The sequence below is a fragment of the Trichechus manatus genome, unplaced genomic scaffold, assembly GCF_000243295.1.
Source record: "Trichechus manatus latirostris isolate Lorelei unplaced genomic scaffold, TriManLat1.0 scaffold00069, whole genome shotgun sequence".
Classification (NCBI taxonomy): Eukaryota; Metazoa; Chordata; class Mammalia; order Sirenia; family Trichechidae; genus Trichechus; species Trichechus manatus.
The window spans coordinates 1,970,714-1,983,406 of NW_004444005.1; the positions used below are offsets into that span (position 1 = coordinate 1,970,714).

General features: G+C 44.8%; 1 pseudogene; it reads left to right on the forward strand.

Moving 5' to 3' along the window:
* The first annotated feature begins 4,713 nt into the window (after positions 1-4,713).
* On the forward strand, positions 4,714-5,512 carry LOC101344134 (ras-related protein Rab-5B pseudogene; annotated as a pseudogene).
* The last annotated feature ends 7,181 nt before the right edge of the window (positions 5,513-12,693 follow it).

The window sequence follows — 12,693 nt, forward strand, 5'->3', positions numbered from 1 at the left end:
CTGTCATTTTTCCTTTTGAAATCTATCTCTGATTTCCTCCATTTCCACTGCCAGAGAGTTTCTCAGGGCAGAGGTGGGGTCTTACTCATCCTTTTATCCAGCCCTTAAGGCCCAGCGCAGTGCTATGTGCACAGCAGGGACTCACTAACTGTTTTTAATGAATGCCTACTAGGTTCCTTCCTCTCCCAGGGGCCCTACCAATATTGTGGTCTAAGTGAAATTAGGTTGAAATAGGCTTCAGGCAGCTTTGAAAGGAAAAAGGTATCTGGAGGGACCACAGGTAGCCCCAGGGTGCTGTGAGAGGGCAGTCTCATTCCTCTCCCCTCTGTCTATCTTCCTGAAACTCTGCTTTCCTTGTATCTCTTCCTTGTTGGTAAACCTCTGCTGGGTGTCTATAGACAGGTAAGTCAAATGTGAACTTTTCTCCCGAACAGTCATGGTCTTCTAAAATCTGGCCTTGGCCAGCCTGTAACACTGCTCACTTGTTACCTCCCAGTGTATCCCAGCTACCATCTCCTGAATGTGTATGTGTATTCATTTTTATTAACTTTATACTGTAAAAAAAAAAAAAAAAAAAGAATGCATGCTTCACTATTCACAAAAGGTGGAAACAACTAAATGTCCGACAGCAAACGAATGGCTAAACAAAATGTGGTATATACATACAATGAAATACTACTCAGCCATAAAGAGAAATGAAGTCTTAACGCATATTACAACTTGGATGAACTTTGAAAACATTATGCTGAGTGAAATAAATCAGTCACAAAAGGACAGATATTGTATGATCCCACTTACATGAAATAGGCAAATGTATGGAGACCAAAGTTTATTGGTGGTTACCAGGGGTGGGAGTAAAGATTGGAGAGAGAGTTACAGCTTAGGGGGCGCTGAGTTTCTGTTAATCATGGTGGAATAATTTGGAAAAGGATAGTGGTGATGGTTGTACAACATGATGAACAGAATCATGATCACTGAATTGTGTATGTAAAAATTGTTAACTTGGCAAATGTTTTGTTATATATATTTTTACCACAATTTAAAAATATACATGCTTAGTGGTTAGAACAACTCAAAGAGCATAGAAGGGTACAAGGTGAAAAGTAAACTTGCTACTCTCCACCTTGCATTCCTTAGCCCCGCCTTCAAAGTAACCACTACTAACAGTTCCTTGGGTGTCCTTCCAAGTGTTTTTTATTTTTATTTTTTAATTATGTATAAATATAAACGAATAGCCTTAAAATAATACAAATGAGCTCATACAATATATACCGTTCTGTAACTTGCTTTTTCAACAAACTTATCCTGGTCCCTTTTCACATAGTATATACATGTCACGCTTACTATTTATAGTGGCTATTTGGAATCTGTTTGCTTGGATACTCCACAATCTATCGGGATTGTTGGGCACTTGGGTAATTTCCAGTATGCGAAGTGCTGAGGTGTTTCTGTGAGATGAGAGAATGCATATTTCTACCTGAGCCTTTAATTATACTGTTCCCCCAGCTTCCCCTCCGAAAAGCTCTCTTGTTATTCTTGCTCTGCCCATCTATCTTGCTCCAAACTTGCCGTCAAGGTAGCCTTAGTACTCAGAGTTTGGCACTTAATTGTGTGGGCCCTAATAGATGACCAGATTATAAACTTTTTGAGAACAGGGGCGATGTCTTTTACTTTGTATCCACTCGGGAGTTCTTGATTGATCGGTGAGGAGGCTGGCAAGAACGTTAGGACTAGGGTAGTCCTAGGGTAGAGGAGACAGCCATAAATAATTATTGTTGAACAGGGTATGACTGTAAGCATCTTGCTTCCTCATATTTTTCCTATAGCGCTCATCATTCAATTCCTGTCTGCCTTAGTTTCTTCTCTTTCTCCTCACTTCTTAAGAAACTCCTTTCATCTTCAAAACCTTGGTTTGGAATTATACAGAAAATAGTGAGAAATCAAGGAATAATTCTCTGCAATCCATGATCAGGATACCTGGAATGGTGACAGTGGGCAAAGAAGTTGGTGTGGGAAGAGAATATCTCCTTTTGGATCCTTCAGCAAATTTTTAAACATCCCCCTTTTTTCACTGAGTGTAACATTGCCTGGGATGGGACATTAATAGGGCAGCTCTGGGACTGAGTGTCAGGCCAGAGACTGACGCCATCTAGTGGTGAGTTGAAGAAGTGTAACTAGAAAGGGGTATCTCTGAAGGATCTGGTGGTGGAAGGTAGGGAGAGGAAAGAGAACCAAGATTTATTGAGTGCTTACCATGTGCCAGGCCCATACAGTAGATTTTACATGGACTAGCACATTTAAGTCTCATAACCACCTTGTGACATAGGTGTTATTTCCAGTTTGTAGATAAGGAACTAGAAGCTCAGAGAGATTAAGGACTCTGCCCCAAATCACAGTGCAGATTTGAGCCCAGGTTTCACTCATTTAACAAACATTTATTAGGTACCCCATATGTGCCAGGTACATTGCGAGGCACTAGGGATAAGAGATGGAAACACAGTCTCAGCCTTCAAGAAGCTTACAGGTTAGTGGGGTTGCTCAACAAGGTGACTGACGATTACAAGTGTCCTAATGTTTATAATAAAGGCAAGCATGAGAGCGATGGGAACCAGGGAAGGACACCTATTCCAGATAAGGGGAGCAGGGCAGATTAGGGCAGATGATGCCAGGCTAAAGGTCAAAAGGGAGGAAGGAAATAGAAGGTGAAAGCAGGAGGAAAGGGTGTTTTAAACAGGAGGGCAGGCAAAGATAACGGAGGCATGAAGAAGCTTAAAACATTTGAGGAACTGCAAATATGGTATGGCTGAAGTTTAACATACTTATTGGGGAGGGTGATGGATGAAGTATCAGGGACCCTAATCACAAAGGGCGTTGTGTGCCACACCAAGGACTTATAATTTTTTTTTCTAGTGGGGAGCCAGGTGAGAAATGGATGTCTTTAAAAATTCTTGCATCAGTGATAGAGTTGGAGAGGAAGAGAAGGATTCTGGATACACTAAAGGAGGTTAGGATCAAGTATACCAATTGGTTTATCATGTAGGCCTAGAGGGGAGTGACAGAGAAAGCTAAGTTTAAAACTTTGGCTCACATTAGAATGTTCTCAGAGTTCTCAAAGTTTGACTGCACCTTAGAGTCACCTGGGGAGCTTATAAAATCCCAGTGCTGGAGGACTTAACTACTTGACTTTAAGACTTGTAAGCTAAGGTAATCAGGATGGTGTGGTACTGGCATAAAGATTGACAGACCCCTGGAACAGAATAGAGAGCCAGACATAGACTCACACTTAAAGGTTATTTGATTTTGACAAAGGTGTCAAAGCAATCTAATGGGGAAACGAATATCTTTTCAACAAATGGTTTTGGGACAACTGGATATACATATGGAAGAGAAAATGAACCTTTTCTCGTACCTCATACCATACCCAAAATTTAATTCAAGGTGAATCATAGACCTAAACCATAAAAGCTAAAATCATTGTCATGGTTTGAATTATGTCCCCCAAAAAATGTGTGTATCAATTTGGCTGGGCCATGATTCCCAGAATTGTGTGGTTGGCCTACATTTTGTGATTGTAATTTTATGTTAAAGAGGATTAAGCTGGGATTGTAACACCACCTTTACCCAGGTCACATCCCTGATCCAGTGTAAAGGGAGTTTCCCTGGGGTGTGGCCTGCACCACCTTTTATCTCTGAAGAGATAAAAGGAAAGGGAAGCAAGCAGAGTTGGGGACCTCATACCATCAAGAAAGCAGTGCTGGGAGCAGAGCGCGTCGTTGTCCTTTGGACTGGGGTCCCTGCGCAGAGAAGCTCCTAGTCTCGGGGAACACGGAAGAGACGAAGGCCCACAGAGAGAAAAAAGCCTTCCCCTGGAGCTGACGCCCTGAATTTGGAGTTTTAGCCTACTTTGACTGTGAGGAAGTAAACGTCTATTTGTTAAAACCATCCACGTGTGGTGTTTCTGTTATAGCAGCACTAGATGACTAAGACAATCATAAAGCTTTTAGATGATAACACAGGTTATAGAAAGCAATAACCATAAAAGAAAAAATAATTAAACATCAAAATTAAAAACTTTTGCTCAAACTCAAAAAGTTAGGAAGCTTAGGGAGCAGTGAGTTTATATCACTGAGGGATGAGCAATTTGGAAAAAGGGTGAGAATGTTTGCACATTGTGAAGCCTACAATCAATGTCACTGAATTGTACTTGAGGAAATTGTTGAATTGGTATATGTTTTGCTGTGTATATTTTCAACTACAGTAAAAAAATAAAGAAAAACTTCTGCTCATCAAAAGACACCATTCCAGGTCCGTTCAATGGGGAAGAACTAGTCTCTTCAATAAATGGTGCTAAGACAATTGGATTTTTCACATACAAGGGAATGAAGTTGGATTCCTACGTCACGCTGTATATGAAAATTAACTCAAAATGGATCAACGACCTAAATATAACAGCTAAAACCATAGAACTCTTAGGAGAAAACATAGGGTAAATTTTCAAGACCTGGGGTTGCCCAGTCCCTAGGGTCTCTGGAGAGATGTCTAATTGGAAGAGCCTTAGAAGGGTTCTTAGTTGGGCAGGTAATGGAGTTAGATGGAATGATGCCTGAAAATATGAGCTGATGTCACTGAAGACAGCATTTGGGAAAGAGAGAAATTCCATTCCAGGACTGGCAAACCCCTCCCCTTTTGCCGATTTGTGGCACACCCCCGCCTCCGTCTACCCTTTCCCACTCTGATAATCTGGCCATGACTGGCAGAAGCTCAGCCAGGCCCAATGGGCAGCCCCAGGCCAGCAAAATATGCCAGTTCAAATCAGGGGAATCTGCAGTGGGGAAGTCTAGCCTGGTATTATGTTTTGCCAAAGGGCAGTTCCACGAGTGCCAGGAGAACACCATTGGAGCGGCCTTCCTCACCCAGTCCATTTGTCTACATGACACAACAGTCAAGTTTGAAATCTGAGACGCAGCTGGGCAGGGGCGATACCATAGCTTGGCCCCCATGTCCTACAGGGGTGCCCAAGCTGCAGTTGTGGTTTACGACATTACTAATTAGGAAGCCTTTGTCCGAGCCAAAGGCTGTAGTGAAGGAACTACAGTGACAGGCCAGTCATAGTGTTGTTATTGCCCTGGCGGGTCACAAAGCTGACCCGGCCAGCAAGCGTATGGTGGAGTATGAAGAGGTCCAGTCGTATGCAGATGACAACAGCTTATTGTTTACGGAGACGTCAGCCAAGATAGATGTGAACGTGAATGGTCTCTTCCTGGCAATCGCTAAGAAGTTGCCAAAGAGTGAACTCCAGAATCTGAGGGGTGCAGCAGGCCGAAGCCAGGGTGTGGATCTCCATGAGCAGTCCCAGAAGAACAAGAGCCAGTGTTGTAGCAACTGAGGGGGTGGCTAGCAGCAAACAAGTATGGAGCTAGCACGAGAGCTAAGAAATAACCTCCATCCCTACCCGTCAGCACACAGCCGCTGCGGTAACAGCACACTGAGCCCTGGATCCCAAGGGCTGCCTCCTGACAGCTCCGTCATGGCACTTTTTAACCCTTCAGCAACCAACACCAGGCAGCTGTTGCCACTGGCCTCTTACCCTCTACTCTGGGGCTTGGGGGTCAGATCCCCCTGGGACTTACCTTCCAAAACAAACTTTCTTCACTTTGTATTACAGGTGCAAGACAGTGACCTACTTATCTTTCCTCCTCTTCCCCAGCGTTCCTCCCCATTTTTTCAGAAAACACTTCTGTCTCTTGTCCCTTCCACCCGTCTGCTTTTGGTCAGTCCCTGTTCTTGACCCCTCTTTCTCCTCTCCCCAGGATGGAGAAGGTGGTGAACCCAGGAAGTGAGGAAGGAGGTTTCCAGTTCAGTCACATTAAGGGCCCTGGGGGAGAGTAAGGCTCACAGCAGGAGGTTGTAAGGAAATATTTCCTTTCTGTTTTTATTTGTTTGGAGTTTCTTATATTTGAAAACACTGCAGTATCCATGAGTGGGCCTTGTGGAGGGTTTTTCTAGCAAGAGATGAGAATGGGAAGGCAAGCTGGCACCAGGTGGGAGTGGTGTTGAGTTAGCCAACTGGGTGGAGGCAGACGAGGTGGAGGTGCAGTGTCTACAGTGGCTCTGCATCGCCCCAAGGCCTGGTTTCCCTTCACCCAGGCTCTTAGGTAGCTTCTCCCCCATGGTGGGGATTGGAGCCCAGGGTCCTCCAAAGAATCTTCACTGACTGCCTGCATCTTTGGCTCTGCTATGATCTGATTGGAGGAGGGACAAGTTTCTGATACCCGTCCTCTGATTTATACATATGCATTTTTTTCTCTGGACATTAAATGGGCCCTAGTTACCATATGCCCCTGCAGTTTGCACTTTAATTAATGGTATTTCCGTTGGGATACTTGTTTTATGGGGGTTTTGATTGATTGATCCACCCTCCCACCTTCTTTTTAATTAAATGGAATCCGAGTATATATGAAGTTCTAGCAGGGCTGGAGAGAACAGTGCTCAAGCCCAGTCTTCACTGCTGGCTTCTTCCAACTCTGATTCTTAACCTGTATTCTAGCCAGCCTAGTTCTTAAGTGGAGGTTTGCCTTTCCTGGAGAATTAACTGAGCAACTGAGGAGTAGACTCAGGATAGCATAGTCCAGGGTAGGAGAGTGAAGAGGGGCCGGGTAAGAGGGAGGAGTTTTCTCTCTTTTTCCAGGGTTCACCTTCAATTTGATATGCATTACCATGTCTTTTCTACTTCCCTGTAAATAGGTGTGATCTTTATTCCCACTGTACAGTCTGTTCTATTCTCCGCTTCCCATCAGGCCCTAGTTCTTCTCTCCTTTGTTAATGTCTTCAGTTTCGTCCCTCCATCCCTATCCTGTCCCGACCCCCCAGGCATCCTTGTCCCACTAGGGGCTCGTACCACAGAGGCCTGCTTGTGGCCTCCTTACGTCCTACCACCTGTTCCTGTGGACAGGGAATAACTAGCACGGAAAGGTACCTCACAACTGTCTCACACCATCAGAGGACTTTGGTCCTTTCTAGATCCCTAGCCTCTCTTCATAGCTCTCATCAGGTGTTTCTAGGATATCTGTGGGAAGCCATCAAGGCAAGAGAGAACTCTAGACTCCTTGTTTTTCCAGCCTGGAATTTTGGGAAGATTTGAGAAAGAAAGATAGGAATGCCATAGTGACCGAGGATTGGATCATCTGCCCAGACTGCCTTCTGTCCCAGAGAAGCTGAGAAATCCATGAAGCTGAGATTTTGAAGAACCAGCTTAGGTTCTTCCACTTAGGCCTCAATTCCCCTCCTTTTCCCGGGGCAGCCTTAGTTCCCATGGCCCTGAAACATGTATTTTCCCAGCGCCCACTAGCCCCCCAAAGCACCCAGTGCATCGTTTTCACAAGTGGAGAAACTAGAATGGCTCTCTAAGTTTCTTAGCAATGAAGTTCTTTCTCTGTGCAGCTTTCGCCTTGGAGCAGGAGTGAAGATGTTTCATGGCCTTGGGGCTGGGAAACCATTTCCCCTGGCTTCTTATCCCCTCCCCTCTGCCCTCCCCCACTTACCCTTAGGAACGGGTTGGCCTTAGCTTCTGCACCTGTCTGCTGCCTTCCCTCTACTTCCTATAAGCTCTTCTGCTTTCTTTTGAGCTCTGTTGGTCTTGGAGATCTTAGTTTGTTATTTCCCAGCTCTTCATTTTTAATTCTGATCAGCTTTTTTTTTTTTTTAAACAGGGAGTATCTTTTTTTTTTTTAATTCTAAGAAACATTTGTCTTTTTTTTTCACCCTTTCTCCCTCTCCCAAAATAACAGTTATGGTAACAGAATGCAAGTGCTGATTTACTGATGTATTTAATGTAAGTAAAAAAGGGGAAAAAAATCTTCATGACCTTGGATTTGGCAATGGATTCTTAAATATGACCCCCAAACTATGAGTTACAAAAGAAAATATAGATAAATTGGACTTCATCAAAATTAAAAGACCTTTGTGCATCAAAGGACACTATCAAGAAAGTGAAAAGACGACCTGCAGAGTGGGAGAAAATATTTGCAAATCATATATCTGATAAGGGATTAATATCTACACTATATACAGAACTCCTACAACTCAATAACAAAAAGACAAACAGTCCAATTAAAAAATGGGCCAAGGACTTGAATAGACATTTCTCCAAAGAAGATATATAAATGGCCAATAAGCACATGAAAAAAATGCTCAACATCATTAGTCATTAGGGAAATGCAAATCAAAACCACAATGAGATACCACTCTAAATACTCTATGATGGCTATTATTAAAAAAAAAAATGGAAAATAACAAGTGTTGGTGAGAATGTAGAAATTGAAACCCTCATGCATTGCTGATAGGAATACAAAATGGTGTAGCCACTGTGGAAAACAGTTTGGCAGTTCCTTAAAAAGTTAAACATAGAATTACCATTTGCATTAGGCTGGCTTCTCTAGAGAAGCAAAACCACTAAAGCATATCAATATCTGTATAGGGAGATTTATATAAAGGAAATGGCTCATGTGGTTGTAGAGGCTGGAACGTCCCAAATCCATGGGTCAGGCTGGAGGCTTCTCCTGATCCACGTAGTCACAGGGGCTAGTGAACCCAAGATCTACAGGTCAGAAAGCAAGGCTCTTGCTCACAGCCTGCAAAGATGGATGAATCTCAAGATTGGCAGGCAAGACGCAGGTAAGCTGCTAGCTCAAGTCCCAAGAACCAGAGGTCAGACAAACAGGAGCCAGCTGCAGGATCCAGGTGAGCAAAAGCCCACGAGCCTTGCCAGAATGTCCACTTATATTCGATGCAGGCCACATGCCCAAGGAAACTCCCTTTGAACTGACTGGCTACTCACAGAAGATCTCATCATGGAGATGATAGCATTATATCAAATCTCATCATGGAAGTGATCATACAACTGCCAAACCACATCGTAACTGCCAAACTACTGAGAATCATCACCTAGCCAAGTTGACACACAACCCTAACTATCACAGTCCACTCCTTGTCAACTTGGCACCTGTACACATCTCCTTAAACTGTACATAATCCCTGAATAAAGATAATTATTAAGTCATACTTGCACCTAACATGATACAACGAACACACATACAAGGCAGAAATACTCATAACAATTACGGTCCTCATTTCTGCAACTGGTCACATGGCTGTAACTGGTATTTAGAACTACCTTCTTCCACCACTGATTCTGTATTCCCTTTACCCTCAGCAAATACCTCAGCTGGTTGTGGTTCTTTGACTGGTGGGGTGATCCAAACCTTCATTCCTGAAAAGTCTTGGCCATTAGTAGTCATCCCAGAATTGGGTTGCTGTAGTTTTCACAGGGCATGGTAGTACTAAGAGACACCCTAAAGGATTGCCTGCATTCCAGACATATTCTTCTTTAAATCCACTATGTAATAATCAATCTGATTTCCTCTTGGTAATCCGGATCAATCACACCAGCCAATCTAGTAACTCCCTTTTTTGCCTATTTATCCAGAGGCATAAGTAGTCCAAAGTGGCCAGGTGGCATTCGTAACTTCCAGTTCGATGGAATCAGTGATATGTCTCCACATGGGAGCATTCCTCCCTTCAGAACTAAGACCTTTAGACCCACAGAGCATAAGGTCATGGAGACAGGAGGCAAAAATTTTGCAAGTGAGTCACTAGGGGTAATAGTGGGCAGTACCACTCCCATTTCCACCACTTGATTCCTGGACTCATGAATCCTGGCTATGGGAGAAACAGCGCCATATATTGGATGCTGGTTTAGAGCATGTACAGCCTCCTGGAGAATATTGCCCCAACCCTGCAAAATATTGCCACCTAGCTGGTGCTGTAACTGTATCTTTAGAAGGCCATTCCATCGTTCTAACAAGCCAGCTGCTTCAGAAAGACGGGGAGCAGAGTAAGACCAGTGAATTCCATGAGCATAGGCCCATTGTCACACTTCATTTGTTGTGAAGTGAGTCCCTTGATTAGAGGTGATGCTGTGTGGGATACCATGACGGTGGATAAGGCATTCCATAAGTCCATGGATGGTAGTTTTGGCAGAAGCATTGTGTGCAGGGAAGGCAAACCTGGATCCAGAGTAGTGTCTCTTCCAGTAAGAACAAAACACAGCCCTTTCCATAATGGAAGCTGTCATGGATTGAAATATGTCCCCCAAAAAATATGTGTATCAGTTTGGCTGGGCCATGATTCCCTGTATTGTGTGATTTTCCCATGTGTGCTAAATCCTGCCTCTATGATGTTAATGAGGGAGGATGGGCAGCAGTTGTGTTAGTGAGGCAGGACTCAATTTACAAGACTGGATTGTGTCCTGAGGCAATCTCTTGAGATAGAAAAGACAGAAGTGAGCAGTGAGACAGGGGGACCTCATACCGTCAAGAAAGCAGAGTGCATCCTTTGGACCAGGGTCCCTGCTCCGAGAAGCTCCCAGTCTGGGGGAACACTGATGAGAAGGCCGAGAGAGAGAAAGCCTTCCCCTGGAGCTGACGCCCTGAATTTGGACTTTTAGCCTACTTTGTGAGGAAATAAACTTCTCTTCGTTAAAACCATCCACTTGTGGTATTTCTGTTATAACAGCCCTAGACGACTAAGACAGAATTTGGTACCGAGACAGTGGGGTGCTGCTCTAACAGATACCTAAAATGTAGAAGCGGTTTTGAAACTGTCAATGGATAGAGTAGTGGCAGCAACAAAGGACCAGCAGCAGCAGAGAACCTGCAACAGCAGAGAAGTGGCAGTGGCAGAGAACCTGGAGTGGCAGAGAACCTGGAGTGGCAGAGGAGTGGCAGTGGCAGAGAACCAACAGCAGCAGAACCAGGAGACCAGTGCGAGACAGCGCTGGAGCCGACCCACGGAGCGAGAGAGCTGAGTGCCTGTGAGCATGAGGCTTTCTGGGAGAGAGGGGTGCCTCCGCCTCCGGGCACTTATTGGTGGAGCTACCGAGCTTTGGAACACGCCGCAGCAGGGCAGATGTGGGCGTGAGGCCTGAGGGCCGAGAGGCCACAGGAAGCAGAAGCTGAAGAGACAAGGAACACAAGAAGCCAAGCCACCTGAGTCTCAAGAGGTATGGCCATGACCTCAGGGATTTCAAAGGGTGGAGCCATGGCCTCTGGTGTTTCTAAGGTTGGAGTTGTCACTCCAATGGACTAGGAGAATGGTGCACCTAAAGCCAAGGGAGCAGAGTTGCTGTCCCAGGGGGCCTGGAAGGCAGAGCTGAAGCCCAGGGCCGATGGGCCTCCACTCAGAATCCAGAGACTGTGGCCAATACCTAGAGTCTGGAGGGCAGGGCCATTGTACAGATTGTCTCCGAGAACAGAAGATTATTTTCAAAGCCTTGAGGGCTAATGTAATCTGTTCTGCTGACTTGCTTGGTGCCTGTTATCCCTTCTTTCCCTCCAGTTTCTCCCATTTGTAATGGAAATGTCTAGCTTGTGCCTGTTCTGCCATTGTACCTTTGGAAGCAGATAACTTGTATTCTCGATTTCACAGATGAAGAGGAATTTTTGGGTTTTGGACTTGGAGTTAAAACTTTTGCTGTGATATGATGGGATGAATATGTTTTCCATGTTGCAAGGATGTGATTTTTGGGGGGTGAAAGGGTGGAATGTCATGGATTGAATTATGTCCCCCAAAAAATGTGCATATCAATTTGACTGGGCCATGATTCCCTGTAGTGTGTGATTTTCCCATGTGTGGTAAATCCTGCCTTTATGCTGTTAATGAGGGAGGATGGGCAGCAGTTGTGTTAGTGAGGCAGGACTCAATTTACAAGACTGGATTGTGTCCTGAAGCAATCTCTTGAGATAGAAAAGACAGAAGTGAGCAGTGAGACAGGGGGACCTCATACCATAAAGAAAGCAGTGCTGGGAGCAGAGAGCGTCCTTTGGACTGGGGTCCCTGCTCCAAGAAGCTCCTAGTCTGGGGGAACACTGATGAGAAGGCCGAGAGAGAGAAAGCCTTCCCCTGGAGCTGATGCCCTGAGTTTGGACTTTTAGCCTACTTTGACTGTGAGGAAATAAACTTCTCTTTGTTAAAACCATCCACTTGTGGTATTTCTGTTATAGCAGCACTAGATGACTAAGACAGAAGTGGTCCAATGTAATCAACCTGCCACCAAGTTGCTGGCTGATCACCTCAAGTAATGGTGCCATATCAGGGACTCAGTATTGGTCTCTGCTGCTGGCAGATTGGGTACTCAGCAGTTACTGTAGCAAAGTCGGCCTTAGTGAGTGGAAGTCCATGTTGCTGAGCCCATGCATAGCCTCCATGTGTGCCACCATGGCCACTTTGTTCATGAGCATCATGGGCAATGATGAGAGAGGCTGGGGGGAAGATATCTGGTTTCCACAGAATCCATCATCCTATCCTCTTGATCGTTAAAATCCTTCTCTGCTGAGGTCACGCTTTAGTGAGCATTCACATGAGACTCAAATATCTCCACTTCTTTGGCCCATACAGAGAGGTCTATCTGCATACCTCTTCCCCATACCTCCTTGTCCGCAATTTTTCAATCATGTTCCTTCCAAGTCCCTGACCATCCAGCCAAACCATTGGCCACAGCCCATGAATCAGTATACAGCTGCACATCTGGCTATTTCTCCTTCCAAGAAAAGTGAACAACCAGGTGCACTGCTAGAAGTTCTGCCCATTGGGAGGATTTCCCTTCACCACTGTCCTTCAGGGAGGTCCCAGAAAGGG